Source organism: Salarias fasciatus, chromosome 11 (assembly GCF_902148845.1).
Source record: "Salarias fasciatus chromosome 11, fSalaFa1.1, whole genome shotgun sequence".
Taxonomy (NCBI): Eukaryota; Metazoa; Chordata; class Actinopteri; order Blenniiformes; family Blenniidae; genus Salarias; species Salarias fasciatus.
In genome coordinates, this window is record NC_043755.1 from 21,534,010 (window position 1) to 21,551,210 (window position 17,201).

The window sequence follows — 17,201 nt, forward strand, 5'->3', positions numbered from 1 at the left end:
CGCTGCCAGGCTGCTGATGTTCCTTTATTAAAAAGCAAATAAAAATAGTTCTGGAAGAGAAAGCGCTCGCAGCAATAACACACTCCACATTGCGGTACGTCTTTGCTGGAATGAAACAATCCCATGTTCATGTTCTCTCCTGCTGTGATGTAGAGGTCAGTGCCTCATGTGAAGCGAGCCTCAGAGAGAGAGAGAGAGGCAGGCATCGAATGGACGTGACGCACAAAGTAATTATACAGAAATGTGTGTGTAGAGTGTAGAGATGGACACAGAAGGGATGATGAGGACAGACAGTGTGTGTGTGTGTGTGTGTATGTGTGTGTGGAGGCCACGCAGCAAAAACCACTGCAGTTCATCTGCTGCCCATTTGGCTCCAATTAGCGTTCAGCCCCCTCCAGCTCCAGCTTCCTTTTTTCTGCCTCCTCTGCCCCCCCCCCCCCCCAAGCTTCCTACAGCAACCATCTCTGACACAGTTACCTCCAGTAACCTCTCCGATGGGTCCGGTTGAGTGTGTGTGTGTGCACAGAGGAAGAAAAGGCACATGGGTGTCTGAAGTCCATTTTAAGAGACGTCGGTGTGTGTATGTGTGTGTATACCTTGCCTCCCGCTGACTTTTTGCTAACAGGCCACCACCGAGGCAGCCCCCCCCCACCCCCTTCCTTCAGCAGTATTCTAAGCTCACACACTCACAGGCGGAACAAAGCCTCCACAGTCAGCGAGCCGCCGAGCTGCACGGGGGTTTGGCGTTTCCAAACCGTCGCATGTGCATAATGAGCGCTCGTGGGCCTTTCAGCACGTTAGATCAAAAGATGCTAATTCCTGTTCAGGTCTGACGCCGCTGGCTGTTTCATGTGCTCAAACTTTGATAACGTCACATTTCTGCACAGGGTGTGACCCTTCGTCCCTAAATCAAAGTATGAATGCAGCTTGGTTAAAAGAGAAGTGAATATAGCAGATATTTTACACGTTGTTGACAACATCTGTGCAAAACCTTCAGTTTGAAACAACTTCTTTATGTTCTTCTTTTTCCTCTAAATTTAACCCCTTGTCATTTTGTCTCTCCATCTGAAGTCCTTTTCTCCTCTTCAGTCACACATTTCCCTCTGATGCTTCAGAAAATAAACTACCTCGGCTTCCAGATCGTGATCCGACACAGATGCTGCTCTCCTGGCTCGTCTCTCTTGGAGTCTGTTTTCTACCCACCATCATCCAGAGTTTCAGCCTTGTGTGTCCTCATTGGAGATTTGAGCGCGACAGTGATTTTTCTTATCTGCAGTGTGGGTCCGGACAGCTGCGGAGGAAGTTTGGGAGGCGTCCTCGTACGACAGCAAGACGAGCCGTTCAGCTTTAATTGCTCTGAGACAAGTGGGACTTGGACTGATGCAGCAGAAATCCCAGTGTTGATGTCTTCATCAGTCCACATCGTCCTACATCCTGTACATCCTCCGTCTACACAGGTTTCATTGATGTGCGCTCCAGACAAGCACAGCGATGAGACGATCCACTGGGAAGTGGAACATCTGTAGACCTGCAGCCGTACAGCAAGAAAAGGGAGGAACGTCAAAGCCACATTTGCTCAGGCAGAAAATGTATCCTCCAAACAGTTAACAGTTGTGAATCCACTGACATCATGACCAGGAAGGAAAGTGCCGCAGTGCATCTGTCTGGTAATGAGTGCATTACCTAAAAGACATCCAGAAGCTGCCCCTGATCTCCTCTGACTTCTCTCTTTTCTTTTTTCCACCCAGTGCAGATGTCATGATGCTCATTGTGGGGCTCCTCTCCAGCGTTTCTGTAAAACCACGCTCAGGATTAAAGAGGCCGCCACATGGCATCATGTGCTCCCGGCTCTCCTGCCTCCAGATGGGGAAGGCGCGGCGGCGGGACCACCGGCTCAGATCTGGCCGAGGTGTCCAGGGGGTTTTATTTCGGGTGAGTCTGGGGACAGAGGCCGACCCACTGACAGGTAACAAATGGTCCCCAAGCTTTTATAGAGCTGCAGACAGGAAAACAGAATGACACGTCGCTTCCGCTCTCTGCCACAGACACACACACACACACACACACACACACACCATTAAAACATTATGAGGGGACTAACTGGTCACATTTACAAGAGAACTGTACTCAACAGCAAACCTCCAGTCTGATGTCTGCAGGAGTCACAGCTTTGTGTTTTTGTTTAGTAGTTTAGTTTAGTTTCTGATCAGGCATTTCATGCTCCTTCCAATCTCCCAGTGTCTGATCTCTACATAGAACCATTGATCCTCATGTTCTTGTCGTTCCTTCAAGTCCTTCATGATTTGATTCCTTTGCCTAGTTGTGTTAGGTCCCATCTACACAACAATGCTTAGAGTGAAACCTTACCTTTTACCCTTTGTTTTCAGAAAAGTGTTGCATGTATTTTATGGTTTTTGTTCGTCTACTCAAGCTTGCGCAGATTAATTATTATTTACTATAGCCATGAGGAACATGCGCAGTAGCAGCGTTTCTGTCGTCTACTGGGAGACGGCGCCCGAGCGTTCCCAGAAAGTTGTGCTTTTTCCCGTTTCCAAAACAATGCAGACTGAGCTTTTTAGAAAAGTTCCAGAAAAAGTTCATATAAAGACTTTCTGTCTTCTTTTAATAAATTCATTCATAATAAATGACTCACAAAACTTCACTGACTTCTCCCATCTTTATACAGGTTTGGTCGTGTGGCTCGGGCCGAACTCCACACCAAAACACCCACATGAAGACCATCTGAAGTGAGAGGAAATTCTGAATTTTTGTTTTTAATCATTTTGTCATACGTGCAAATTTTGTTTTCATGCAGTGGGGGGCGCTTTTGGAATACGAAGTCCGGGGCCCCTTGTTAAGGGCCCTCCAGTCTCTGTATGACTGGAGTAGGAGTCTGGTCCACATTGCCGACAGTAAGTCGGACCTGCTCCCGGTACATGTTGGACTCCAGCAGGGCTGCTCTCTGTCACCGGTTCTGTTCAGAATCTTTATGGACAGAATTTCTAGGTGCAGCCAGGGGCCGGGGGGCGGGGGGGGGGGGGGGGGGGGGGGGGGGGGGGGGTCCGGTTTGGGGTCCACAGGATTTCATCTTTGCTTTTTGCAGATGATGTTGTCCTGTTGGCTTCATCGAACCCAGACCTACAGCATGCACTGGGGCGGTTCACAGCTGAGTGTGAAGCGACAGGGATGAGCATCAGCACCTCCAAATCCAAGACCATGGTCCTCGACTGGATGAAGGTGGTCTGCCCTCTCCAGGTCGGTGGAGAGACTCTGGCCCAAGTGGAGGAGTTCAAGTATCTTGGGGTCTTGTTCATGAGTGGAGGAAGGATGAAGGTGAGATTGACAGGCGGATCGGTGCAGCGTCTGCAGTGATGTGGTCATTGTACCGGTCCGTTGTGGTGAAGAAGGAGCGCTCCCTTAGAGATAGGGTGAGGAGCTCAGTCACCAGGGAGGAGCTCGGAGTAGAGCCGCTACTCCTCCACATCCAGAGGAGCCAGCTGAGGTGGCTCGGGCACCTCTTTAGGACGCCTCCTGGACGCCTCCCTGGGGAGGGGTTCTGGGCATGTCCCACCTGGAGGAGATCTTGGGGAAGAACCAGGACACGCTGGAGAGACTATAGCCAGGTTTACACTTGCACGATTCTGTGGCACGCATTGCCACGAATCGAGTCGCAAACGGTCGCAAACCACTCGTAAAGTGGCGTGAAGTGTGCGTAAACCTGTCGGGACTGTGTGCCATGTCGGGACGAAAATTTTGAAATGTTCAAAATTTTGGTCACGACAAAATATCACGAACCGGCCGTGAACTATGCGCCAACTGTCCGTGAACTCCTTGTGAACGCGTCGGGACAATGCGGGAGAATGCGTGCCAGTCGTGGCCACCGGCGAATACCCGGAAAAGGGCCCCATGTGGGGGATTTTCGACCCACTGTCATTGCAGCATCAAGTGTAGCGTCTTTAATTTGTCATTGAAATTGACTGATGTCAGCCGTCCGTCGGGGCCCCCTTCAGCTCGGGGCCCTAGGCAGCGCCTTTTCAGCTGCTCTTCAACACAGAGCAGCTGCCAGGTACAAGATCTTCTCTTCTCCACAGTGACGGCATCTCTGGCATTCAGCATGTTGTCTGTTCCACAGCAAATCCAAAAATGACCCGGGGTTGGGGAAGCCCCCTTTTTACTCGTATATGACGTGCGTAATTGCGCGCGCAACCACATCGTGCCAGTGCGGGAAGCTCGTAAACTATGCGCAAACTATGCGTGAATGCGTCGTGAATGCATCGTGCCAGTTCGCGACACTGACGGGCGCATTCGTGAACTGTCTGTGAACTGTGCGCCAACTGTCCGTGAACTGGTCATGAACTGTGCGTGAACTAGTCATGAACAGTGCGGGAACCTGCCGGTTCGTGACTCCAGATTGGCACGCCTTGCCACGACAACATCGTGGCAAAAAGTTGTGCAAGTGTAAACCTAGCTTATGTCTCTCGGCTAACCTGGGAACCCCCTGGGATCCTCCAGGAAGAGCTGGAGGAAGTGTCTGGGGACAGGGAAGTCTGGGCCTCACTGCTGAGACTGTTGCCCCCGCGACCCGGTCCCGGATAAGCGGTAGAAAATGGATGGATGGATGGAGAACATGAATATATTAGATTAGATAACATGTCACACTTCTAGTTCTAACCGTCATCTGTTGTCAGCGATTCACAGTCTAACCTGTATATTACCATGTAGTCAGATGAATGTACTGTATTTTTCTGTGGCTGCTCAGACACGTTAAATAACTGAAGCTGTCCTTCCCTCTCAGCTTTGTGGTCACCTCTGAAACCAGCCAGAACTCAATTTGTTCCAAAACACGAAGCGGAAACAGCAGGAAATCAGGTAACACTCCAGATCCCATACTGGACTTCAAACACAGTTCTCAGGGTTCAAACAATTTTCCCCTCCAGTAACCACATTTTCATCCGCTGCTGTTCCCGTCCATTATTTGAGAAAGCTGTTCCAACATGTGTCTGTGACCGTGGGTCAGACGTTCAATTAAACTGGTAAATCTGAGCCAATCAAGCTGGAATACGTCCCGCTTCCGAGATGAGCCCGACTCCAGCTGAGCGGCTCAGGCTGTGGTCACAGCAGTGCCCCCGTTCGCTCTTTACTGGGTTCGCTTCATTTGGCTGTAAATGGACACCATTAGCGGGAAGGGTCTTTAAGCCACTTTAGGCCAATTAACTTCCCTTGACACGCAACACACCCAGCTGGAAGCTGGTGTTTGGGTTTCAACAAAGAGACAGAGAGAAGCGGAACAAGATGTGGAAAGGTTTTCTTTTATTTAATATTTTATTCTTTTTCCTTTTTTTTTTTTTTTTTAATTCAGAGCAAAGTATTTTCCTGTGTCGTGTTGGCGTCTGAATTAAGAGCCGTCAGTTACGCCCGCAGACGCCGCGGCGGGGATGAAAAAGAGACGGGGAGTGAAAGGAAGGACGTGTAAATGAGAAGGAGCTGAGAGGTGGGAAGGTCAGGTAAGGCAAAACCGAAGGAGTGAGAGTGGGGAGAGAGGAGGGAGTGGGAAAGGAAGAGGAGAGGATGTGAGGCAGTGAAGCAGAACCTGGATCGGTGTTGTTTTCCGTTTCTATCCCACGGTCATTTGGAATGGTTTCAGCCTTTCTCCAGAAATCAACATCCCCAAATCGACCGCATTTGCCTGCATTGTTCTTTCAGAACTCTGCAACACAATGCAGTAACTGAGGATCAAAAATAAAACATGTCTGGAGAATTGATATCAGAGCCGGAGCAGTAAACATAGAAGCTCGTTTTATGGTTTGATATCATCGACACCAAGCTGAAACAAAAAAGTGGAGACGTCTGTAATCAGGACAACAGAGACAAACGGAAAAATGTTGTGGTTTGTGAATGAGAGAGGAGAGAGAAATGCAGACAGAGAGGAAGAAGGTAAGGTTTAAATGACTCAATGAGGAGTATATACAGCAGAGCAGACACATGCTGCGAGGATGTCCAGGCCTTTTAGGAAATTACAGCCTAAAACCTAAGCCCCGCAATAAAAAGCTTCACATAAACTATTGAGCTGCGTATTTACTAAATACCACTATGGCACTGTTTACAGCCCTGTTCTCATCCCGCTGAGAGACACAGGTTAGGTTCCTCCCCGACCAGCAAGGGAGAGGTTATATACACACAATATATACAATGAAATGAGAGGGGAAGCATGCGCCGTAAATTGCGAGCACATTGCAACAGATGACATAACACCAGTGTTGTGTATTCTGATTAGAGAGCAAACAGGCTGAGCGTGTTGTGTGTACGCAGTCTGGTTAGATACACACTGAAACCAAAGGAAGTGAGAAATACAGTATAGCCATGTAGAAATGCTGTTGATCTGCTGTCCTGCTTTCACCAGCAGCCGTGTTTTCTCAAACCCCGTGTCAACAAAACCCCCACACAGCTAATCTGGATTCTCACTTAGGTTTCCTTGCCTTGTACACGTGTGACCAGCCAGGTCCTGATCATAGACGCAGCACTTTGACTCAACAGGTCAGCATCTTATGTGCATGAGTCAGATATGCTGAGTGTGTTGTTTTTTTTCCTCACATATCAAAAATCCCCCAAATCTTATCATTTAGAGCCTGTTTTCTCAGAGACAGAGTCTGAGTGTTTTCAAAAAGTTGTGCTTTCCCCTGTTTCCATGGAGATGAAGTCACAGCCATTTGGAAAAGTTCCATCTCAAAAACTTGTGTTCTCAGTAGCTCCACGCACCATTGTCACGTAAACAATTTCTTTTTTGGCTTCCTTGTATTGATTTTCCTTCATCAAGTCGGCGGGGTGTGGTCAACTGAATGCACTCGGTTCTCTTTAATATGACAGAAATCTTTTATTCTGAACTTTTGGTTTTAGATTTGCAGTTACAACAGGAGTGAGCGGTTAATTTTCCTCAAGAGAGACCTCAACCTTTGTATTGGATGCATCATGTGGAATTGTGGTTTCTTGCTGGACACTTGAGACACACAGAGCTTCTTTGGACTCCAAACTGAATGCTATTCACTTCACTTTAAAAAATGTGAACAATCCCAGCCAGCACTGGGGGTAAAGTCATGGTTGGTGTCCAAAAAAAATCACAAAATAACCACGTCACAAACTCTCTGAAGACGAAAGTCCACTTCTGAGCAAATGAAACTCACCTTATTAATGCCACACCTTATTTATTATGTGTATTTATTTCTGTATCTAGTCCATATGTCCACATGTTGTCCGATTGCTCAGCAGATTACACCATAAAAGAGGAAAAAAAATCACCCAGAGAACTAAAGATTTACAGCTGTTCGAGCGCGGTTTAAAGTGGTTACACTCCAAAAATGTTGGCGTCACTTCCAGAGAGTTACAAATCATTTGATTTAGAAGAACCCTCACCAGAGCTGGAGATTCCCCTCTTGTGGTCCATGTATCCCCCATTCTGCTGAATTATAATTATCCCTGCTTGTTGAGAGAAGAGCCTGTTCTCCATTCTTAGTGATGAATTCTGTTTCAGATCAAGCGTTTTATCATGTAGGTGAAGCGCTGCAGACTAACAGGATATATCTGAATCATTTGAACACAGATAACAGACCATGACAATGTAGAGATACCAGTTTAACTAATTAGGCAAAATCTCACACAAAGAGTGAATTACATGCAAATCTGCATTGACGAGTCAGGCTTAGACTCCCAGTCATTGGGATTTTTTTGAATTTTCCACATCTAAACACAAACACCCGTTGATATCCTCAAGGTGACAGAAAGAGGCCTCTGTTCCTCAGCTCCCGCTAAATCCTCCATCACCAGTCGCTGTAACGGACGACTGGAAGCATTTTGAGGTTTCCAGTAAACAGCTGAGAGCAGACTGATTGACAGATTGAACATTAGATTGTGGTCTTGCCACACAGCTCCTCTGAAGTGAATGAAATGTTTAACATGAATGAGTGGAGATCTTTTTTTGGGAGCGTGACTGTGCCTGGCTACAGGAGAATCCACAAGCATCATTCAAATGTCTACTCATCTTTAGTTAAAGCCCAGAGACATAATTTGCACAGGTACATTTTACTTTTTTTTTTTTTTTTTTTTTTTTTTTTACTTTGGTCAGATATATATGTATACATTAATTTTATTCATTCATTTTCCCAGCCACTTGTCCTTTTCAGGGTTGTGGGGGGCTGGAGCCAATCCCAGCTTCAAATGGACAAGGGTGGGATACACCCTGGACAGTTCGCCACTCTGTCACTGGACCAACATATGCATATATCTATATCTATATATATATATATATACATTGTTACATTACTGATGTGCCCTTCACAGCTAATTCGGACATTAAATTTGTCCTTATTGGTTTAAATCACATGAAATTCTAAGTCTCATGATTGTTTCCCAACAAAATTTAGATTAACTTTCATGCTAGCAAAAGCCCCAAGTGTCCAGTCTTGAAATAGACATATGTATTTTGTGATCAGACTTAACTTAAGACCCCATTTACGTAACACTGGGTCAAGTGAAAACATTGTTTTTGCATTTTCGTTACAGAAAAATGTGCATTTATACAGCAGTGTTTTGAAAACGACGTCCGTTTGTACAGAAACAGCAGAAACGCTGAAAACAATGTAGTTTTTGAGTCGAGCCACTAGTGGGTGCTGTTGCTTCTTTTTGTAACACACGTGCAGACAAACATGCACAATGGAGAATATGGCCAAGGTGGATTGTTACTTGGGGTGAGCGTCAATTCTAAAAGTAGCAAGACCAGGAGAATCTGGACCAGGACCAGGAGAATCTGGACTGGGACTCATGACACTCTGGAGGAAAACATCGCTCTTATTGTCTATCTACAAAAACTGTTTACTATGGCCGTGGTGCACATAGCACAGTGGCAACATTTCAGAAACGTTTGGTTTTTCCTCCGTTTTCACGGAGGCGGACTGTTGTCAGAAAGTTGGAAATGGACATTTGCAATGTAAGTTTTCTGTTTCCACTTGAAAACACTGGGTCAACGTGGCCTGAATCGAAGTGCAGCTCAGTTAAAAGACCAGCGAACAGAGCAGATGTTTTACACTTTGTTGGCCGCGGCTGAACAAAACTTTAAATCCTGAAACAAGTTCAGCGAAGCTCCTTCGTGCTCCTCTTTTTCCCCTCTCCATTTCATACTCGTTTTAACTCTGTCCCTCCATCTCAGACTTTTCCCTCCTTCTCAGCTCTCATCTTTATCTCAGTCCCTCTGATTTAATTTGTTTGGCCTTCACTATCTCTCCCTCCACTCTGCTTCCCCCTTCTCCTCAGGGTGCTCCAAGCCATATGGCCTAATTGTAACCGTGTGTGTGTGTGTGTGTGAGTGTATGTGTGTGTGTATGATGATTACAGTGGTAGCTGCTCTGTCAGACTATGAGAAAACTTCACTGTACACACATGGAGACACACACACACACACACACATAATAGCGTAGGAACGCACACTTGCATCATTCCAGCAGTGACACTTCAAACACAGAAGAGGAAGCCGTTTCAAAGAATCCCTCCCAGTCCGTATCACTGCGGTAAATATTTTCCTGTCATGGTTTTGTGAAGTGACGGCAACCTAAACCTCAAGTATAAGTGTTTCACAGAAATGGAAATGAGGTGATGAATCGATGAGGTTAAACGGCTGCCTTCCTCTGGGACATCGCGACACTGCCAGGCTTTGTGCATTGTGCTGCTGCCCCGCTCGCTCACAAGGAGGGCTGTTTTTGTCTTGCAAAACAAAAGAATTACATGGATTTGAAATCAAATAAAGCTGAGGAAAGAGAGGTGGGAAGAGAGGAGGAACAATGGCCGTGGTTTCTCAGTGTTGGGAGATGAGATATTTCAGCGAAATGCTTGAAAATGTGCATTCTAATGTTACACAATATTTCAGTGGAAGAAACAACCTATCTGGTCTATTCAAGCGCGGTAGACTGATGGATTTGTTGTTTCTATAAAGCTGAATTCTATAGTAAATATGTCAAATTAATGATATTTCAGTCGATATTTCATTGTGCCAATTAGCATTTCTTCTCCTGCTCAGTCGCTGCTTCCTCCTCTTACAGCAGACAGAATCTTCATGTTCAACACACCTATACCTGCACAATATCTTAAAAGTCCAAAAAAGTTATCTTATTCTATTTTTTTCATGAACAGTTCACTTAGATTGTAACACTCAGACTAAGTCGTTTTGTCCACAGGAGCTGATTAAATGCTGAGTCATCTATATTTAGGACATTAAAAAAAAAAAACCTTATGCCTCTAAAAATCAAGATGGCTTTTAGACCCCTCAAGTGAATCTTTGGGTTTCGGACTCCCAGTCGCGATTGACTCCTGCAGCCTCAACAGGTGACTCAATACTCCATCTGGTGGTGGAAACTATAAAAACAGAAAAATATCCCACAGGTAGGTGTGTCTGTCTGCAGCACATCATTACATTGTCTTCCTAAATATCCATTTTCTTTCATTCAAGATTTAAAATGAAACTACAATAATATCATTCTGATGTCTAAATGTTGAGTTTTAATCACTATAGTGCTGAAGTCAGATCAGTCTTTTCCTGCACAGGCTTGTAAATCCACTTCTTGGCAAATACTTAAAAAAAAAAGAAACTTCCAGGTCAAACTGAGAGAAATTGACTGAAGCTGCAGGACGAACTGGTGCTACTGTGATTCACTACTGCCACCTGATGCACAGGAGAGGCGTTGCTTGGATTTTACAGGGGGTACCTTTAAATCCAACACCAGTGTGCATAAAGTCCACCAACTGTCACTCTGATTGATCAAAGAGAAATGTTTGAAGGGAAATGTGTGTATTATTTCACCAAAACACGACTTCTCTCATCGTTTTGTGGTTCATTTTTCTGACTAGAACACATTGTGAGAGCTGTAGAAGGATTGTCCCTTTTGCCATTCTTTTTCTTTAAATCTTTGTGTAGACAATAATTTAAACCTTAAAAGTTGTATCTCCTCTTTTACTTCACAGCATCACAGCCGTCACATCTTGGTTGCGTTGGTGTCCGTGTCACGGTCAAACCACAACGTGGGAAGAGGAGTGGGTTCGAGTTTGCGGCGATAACGGGATTTTGTGTCTGCGAACGTGTCGCTATAGCAGAACAGCTCCTTGATTACACTCCAGCTGTTTACTGTCTGAACGGATAAAAACCCGCTGACCGGGGGAAAGCGTCTGCACAGACACAACACGAGCATGAACACAATCACACACTTTCACAAACACACACAAAAGAAGCAAAACAAGCTGAGTCAAGTGTGGGTTTCTATCACTGCCGGGTTCAGAGGCCCGTCTCTGAAAGGCCGTGGGATTTTCTGTCGGTTTGCGATTAAAACCTAATGTTAAACATGTATTCTCTGTCCTTGAACTCGTCCTCCAGTTATGAAATAATGTTACTTCACTTGAGAAGTCATGCAAATGATGCCTAAGACAAGATACCGCATGCAGGTGAATGATATTGATCAAATAAACTCCTTAAGTCTGATTTCTTCTTTACCTTCCTATAAGACAAAGACTGGAGGATCTCTGGCAGATTTATTCCTTTTTTTTTATTTAAACCACACATTTTTTGATTGAGACAACCTGAATGAATAGCCAGTGTGTGTTTTTTTTGTACCAGTACCACAGATGGAGGGTTGGGTCTGATTCCACTCAGCGGATCCTGAAAGATAGATTAATGGCTCCATCTAGTGCAGTGGTTCTCAACTGGTCTGGCTTTGGGACCCGCATCACCCCGGAATGACACAACTCAAGAGAAATGTTCAACTCTCCATATCACCAGCTATTCTGTTTCTTCTTAGCAAGGCAGCAGTGATGTGTTTCTTCTGTCAGCAGCAAATAAAAGTGTTCCCACGTCTGAGACAACCACAGAATAGTCCTTTTTGAATAGAACTACTGAGGGATTTGGCTTGATCAGTAGATTCTGTTAATGATTTGAAGGTGATTCTGCCAGTCTTACCTTGTGTTGAATTCCTCATCTAACTGGAAATAAAGATAAACATCTCGTGATGAACAAACAGAAAAGAAACTGATGCCATCCTTGAAATTTGGCCAAATAAGAAGTAGAACTGAGAGGTAATCCAAGCCGTGTGTTTGTCTTCTCACACACTGAACACTGTAACGTTCTTTCTCTCTTTATTTATCCATACTGTACTTTGTCTCAATTTTAAGGATTCTGCTAAATTCTTTTCAAATCAACAGATCCTCCGGGAGTTCACATCCAGTCAGATCTATCTTGTTTACAGCCAGATTCCCACATAAGAGCCTCCAGAGTCGTGTTGATGTGTCTTCACTGTGAAAAGATGAAGAATACTCACTGTCAGTGTTCGATTCCCCCTCAGGTCACACGTCCATCCAGCCCTGTTTAGAGGCTATTTAGCACCATCTAGTGACCCTGTCCTTCAGTCACATGCACCCTGAGGAGTGGTCATCCTCTCTCTTCTAGTATCCTTGTCTTCTCTTGACCCAGTCTTCCATGAAGGTGAGCTGTCAGGTACTGAACATCAGATGTAGTCAAGGTTGGAAAAGAACTTGAACTTATAGAGGAAAGTGGTACGATTATTACACTTTAGGATCTTAAGCTCACATCGGTGTACAGATCACCATCAGACTGGCTTTCCTCATCTTTTGTCTCTTCTTCTCATCTCTAAACCAGATGTCTTCCGATGCAGTTGCTCATCCTTGGAGCTGATGGTTTTTCCAGGAGATTCCTTGAAGGCCTATGAAAGCTTTGGTACCGATCCAAAGATATTACTGTGGCTCAGAATGAAGGGACTTTATCTGTGGGAACACCTCAGATCTGAAATCCCTTGTCCATTTCACTGCCCTGTGTTTCTGTGACGCGGGTCGGCTGTCCACTGCGCCCGAGTCAAAGCACCAGTCATGTGTTTGAAGCTGCTGCAAGTGTTTTTATGAGAATATGAAACATATAAAGAGTTGCTGGATTTATTGCATGTCTTTGGAGTCTAGAAGGTCACTGAAGTCCTTCACGCAGGCTCAGGGAGAACATGCAAACTAAAGCCTAAATCAAACTGGAGCTTCAAAAGGACACTTTTTTTCTCTTTTATTTGAGGAATTTAATCACAGTTATGATAATCAAACACCTGCAGCACATGAGCGTCTTCACATGAAACCAGAACGCCAGGCTCCTCTGCTGTGTGTGTGTTTGTGTGTTTGTGTGTGTGTTTGTGTGTGCGCGCTGTTGATTCAAAAACACATCTTGCCAATAACTTGCTACCTCTGTAGCTGTGCGAAGCTGGGCTCCTGTTCAAGGCTTTAAATAGCTCTCTTGGCTTCGTAGCTGCAGCCGTTGTGAAAATGTCTCCTGTGTGTAACTGTAATTTCATGTGCTGATATGTGAATGAACAAAGCTCGGCGTCGCTTTATTCCGCCGCTGCCTTCAAAGCCACCAGGCTCCATTGACTAAAACACTCATTTTGCCTGCAGCTACAGATCTCTGGCTTTCTCTCTTCCTTGTTCGGTTTGTTTAGGTATTTTGTATTCAGGTCTTATTCTCTGATTATTTTATTCATCTTATTGATATTCGATGTCAAACACACATTTGTGGTGAATAATATTGTTAGAGATGAACCTACCTACCATGTCAAAGTCAAAGGCAAAGTGAGATTTATTGTCAATTCTGCTGCACATTAAGTTACAGTAGAACTGAAGTTTCATGACCAAACATATACAAGACAAAACATATCACTAAAAATAGAATAAAAATAATCAAATACAGAAAATAGGCAACAAAACGCGTACAAATAGATTTAAATCAAGAATTTAAAAAAAGTGAAATGTGTTCTACACCCTCAAATGTGTAACACAGAAAACACAATCACCTCAGAATAAGCTGTGATTGTCCGTGGATGTCATGAAATGTTGTTTGATTGTAGGAGGGAATCAGAGCTCCTGGAGAAAACTCTTACAGGGACAGGAAGAACATGCAAACTGCTCACAGGCAATAAATATATATGAATCAATAACAGCAGAGCATAATAATCATTATAATCTACTGGCATGTCAGGAGAAAAGCTTCAGTGTGTGACCATAATGTGAATGAAGGAAGCTCAACCTTCGGTCTGTCACTGAATCCACCCAGAAAAAGGAGTGATTCTGCCTTGAAGCTAAATCTTTCTTGTCTTGAAAACCGCATGACTCTTCCCGTCACTCCCTTCTATCCTCACTTTGTGTCGGCTCCAGCGAAACTCTGACATGCGGCGCTTAAACATTAATGACTCCCTGCTGTGAATAAAAGCTGCAGACAACAAATATCACCAAGAACACGAAGCTCGTGTAAATATGTGGTTTTTCTTTCAATTCAACTGATATTTGACTCCGAGGATCGCAGCAAGATGCTTTTTGAGGTGTGTCGATTGTTGAACTGTTGTGTCTTTTGCCCGTGCACACAGGGAGAACATGCAAACGGCTCGCAGAGCAGCCCTGCTGGAGGCTGATGGTGTAAACTGCATGACTCTCCTGCTCGCTCATCGACTTTACCATGGAGACGTGACGGGCTGCCGGGGGAGCAGACGGCACAGGGGTTCATTAGTCCGTTCCCTTTTTTCTGCTGTCAGTTTCTTCTTTCAAAACGCCTCTCCCTCTTCCTCCTCTTCCTCTCAGTTCAATCAGTTCAGTCTCACTCAGTTCAAGGACCTTATCAATCCCGGTCCAGATCTTTTTGGATGAATACCAGCCCTTCCTCTGAGTGACCCCGCCGTCCTCTGCCTCTCCGGCTCCTTTCAGCAGCTCCTCCTCTGACTGAAAGCTCTCCTCTCGAGTATCGATCGAACAAACCCGCCGGCCTTCCAGAGCGCTGAATTCTTCCTTTTCAGCCCAGCTCGATCTCGGGCGGTTATGTCTCCATTCTGGCCAGAGAGTCCAGATCCTTCCCAGCCAGCGCCGTTTTTCTCTCATTTTCTGTCTCCTTTACGATAAAACCGGGCTTTCCTCTCCTCTCCTCCCTCATAGCTGGGAATTCTTCAGCAATTCTCACCTCACGCAGGGGTTTTCTCAGGTGAATAATGGTGCCTTTTAACCAGTTCTGCTCCGCTGGCAGCTGGTTTCTGCTCGGTGATCTTGCTCCCAGAGTGAGTTTGCACGGTGTTTTAACAGAGAGACAGCCATTAAACCCTCGTCACTCACTTCATTTACACTGATGTCTGGAGCTGCACTGATCTCTCGTTGGCTAACTTTCTGTGAACGGCGGTTCTGCAGTGCCGAGTCCTTCCACGTGGATCCTGGCGGTCGTGAAGGTGACTTTGCAGCACTAATGAGGGTCTCTGCTCGCCAGATGAGTCACCCAGTCCATCATCAGAGTATTTATCTCTGCAGAAATCCTCCGCTGCCACGGGCTCCACCGTTCCCCCAGCATGCCGTAGTTTCCTTGAGGGTTTTATTCAAAGGCTCCTGCGGCTCACTGATTTGGCCGTCTTTTGTTCTCGCGGCTCCTTGCTCGCTGCTTGAGCCTCATCCTGGTGGACTCTCAGACTATTTTTAGGACGTGTACTTCCTCCTCCTTCTCTTTCGGTTGCCGGTCTTTCTCCCGGAGCTCATCCGTTGTTCTCTGGACTGCACTGCTAGTTGATTTAGCTTCTGGTATTTTTGGCATTAGTGTCTCTGTGTGACTGTAGTTTCTGTACAAAAGTGAAGCGAAGAACAATGTTTGGCAGAAAGGCTATTTTCAACCAGAAAAACATGTTTCATTGGCAAAGCGGGTGCTGATAAGGAGTCAGAACTGGTCTGACATTTCCTGCAAAAGGAATCCTAGTGATATGGATCCGGCCCTTCTCTTCATAATTATTACAACATGTTTACATGTGTGGCTTCTTTTTAGTTCAATGGGAGTATATTATGCAAGTTAAAACACTTAGAAGTCTACCTGTGTCTAAAGCGATGTGCATATGCTGTAATATGATTGCAACAAGCTCAGAACGTTTTTACAGATCCAGCCCATGTCCTCCACTCTGAGCTGCATCCGGTTAATGAGAATTAACATTTCTGAAGTGGAGACTGGAACCTGTGGGAACTGCAACAGACTAAATGTGCAGATTTCTTTTTTTTTTTTTTTTTTTAATCTTCAACTTGAACCATGATTTGTGCATTTTTGCACCATATTGAAACACACAGCTGGCAAACCTGACCTTCTTACTGCAAGGGGTTTGTATCTGAGATGGATTTTGAATGGCTGCCTTTAGCAAATCAGCGTAACGCAGAAACAATTCACGTGAATCCAAACCTCTCAAACACTCTTAGATGGCAAGCTGCTGCTGCTGCTTCGGCTTAATAAACACAACGTACTCGGCTCCAGTGAATGTGGTAAAAAAAAAGAAAAAAAAAATCAAGTGTGAACCAGGGAGGGATAAAAAAGAGCAACCTTGGAAGCATAAATTTAATCTGCATGACCTTTCACAGGAGTGATTTCTCAATTATCTTCATTTTTTGAGGATCTTAGAGACCCGTAGTGTAATCTGTGTAATCGGACAGTTTTAGACCGGTTTTAGGAAATCAATTAAGGGGCTTATGCTTTTTCTCCCTGTTGAGTCTGCATGCATAAAGTAAAACAGCCACACATGGATCAAACTATTTTTATAAGAATCCTGCAGATGCAGGTCAAGTTTCCAGTGTTTTATTTGCAGTTGAGAAATACCGTTTCTTTGTAATTATCTCAAACTGTTTTTTTTTTTCCTCTGAGGACAGATACACCCTGAGGAGGAGGAGGGATTAAACCCCCTGGGAGAGGAGGACACCGGTGCAGCACACCAACTCCATCAGACACACGGGAGGAAATGGGAAAGACAAGACGCAGACAGGCCAGGTGAGTCCGAATGAAACAGGAAGTGACAAACAGGTAAGTGAGGTAGATTGAACAAGACGCAGAGATCCTAACAGAGTGGCTGGTGGTCTGGTGCCGCTTCGGCTGGCTGTTTCAATCTGTAGTTTTTCACCGCAAAAGACGAATTCAGCCGTAATTGCTTTAAAGGAGTCACATTCTATCCTTCTTCTTTCGGACAGATTTGTCACAAACGCGGAGACGGGCGACCACAGACCACTCCTGGACTGACTCCGTCCTCCATTCCCCCGTATCCACAGCAACTCCGCTGCAGCAGCGGCCCGGAATAAGAGTTGTGTTCATTTCCTCAGACCTGTCTGCTGCTGCCTGCATGTGTCGCGTA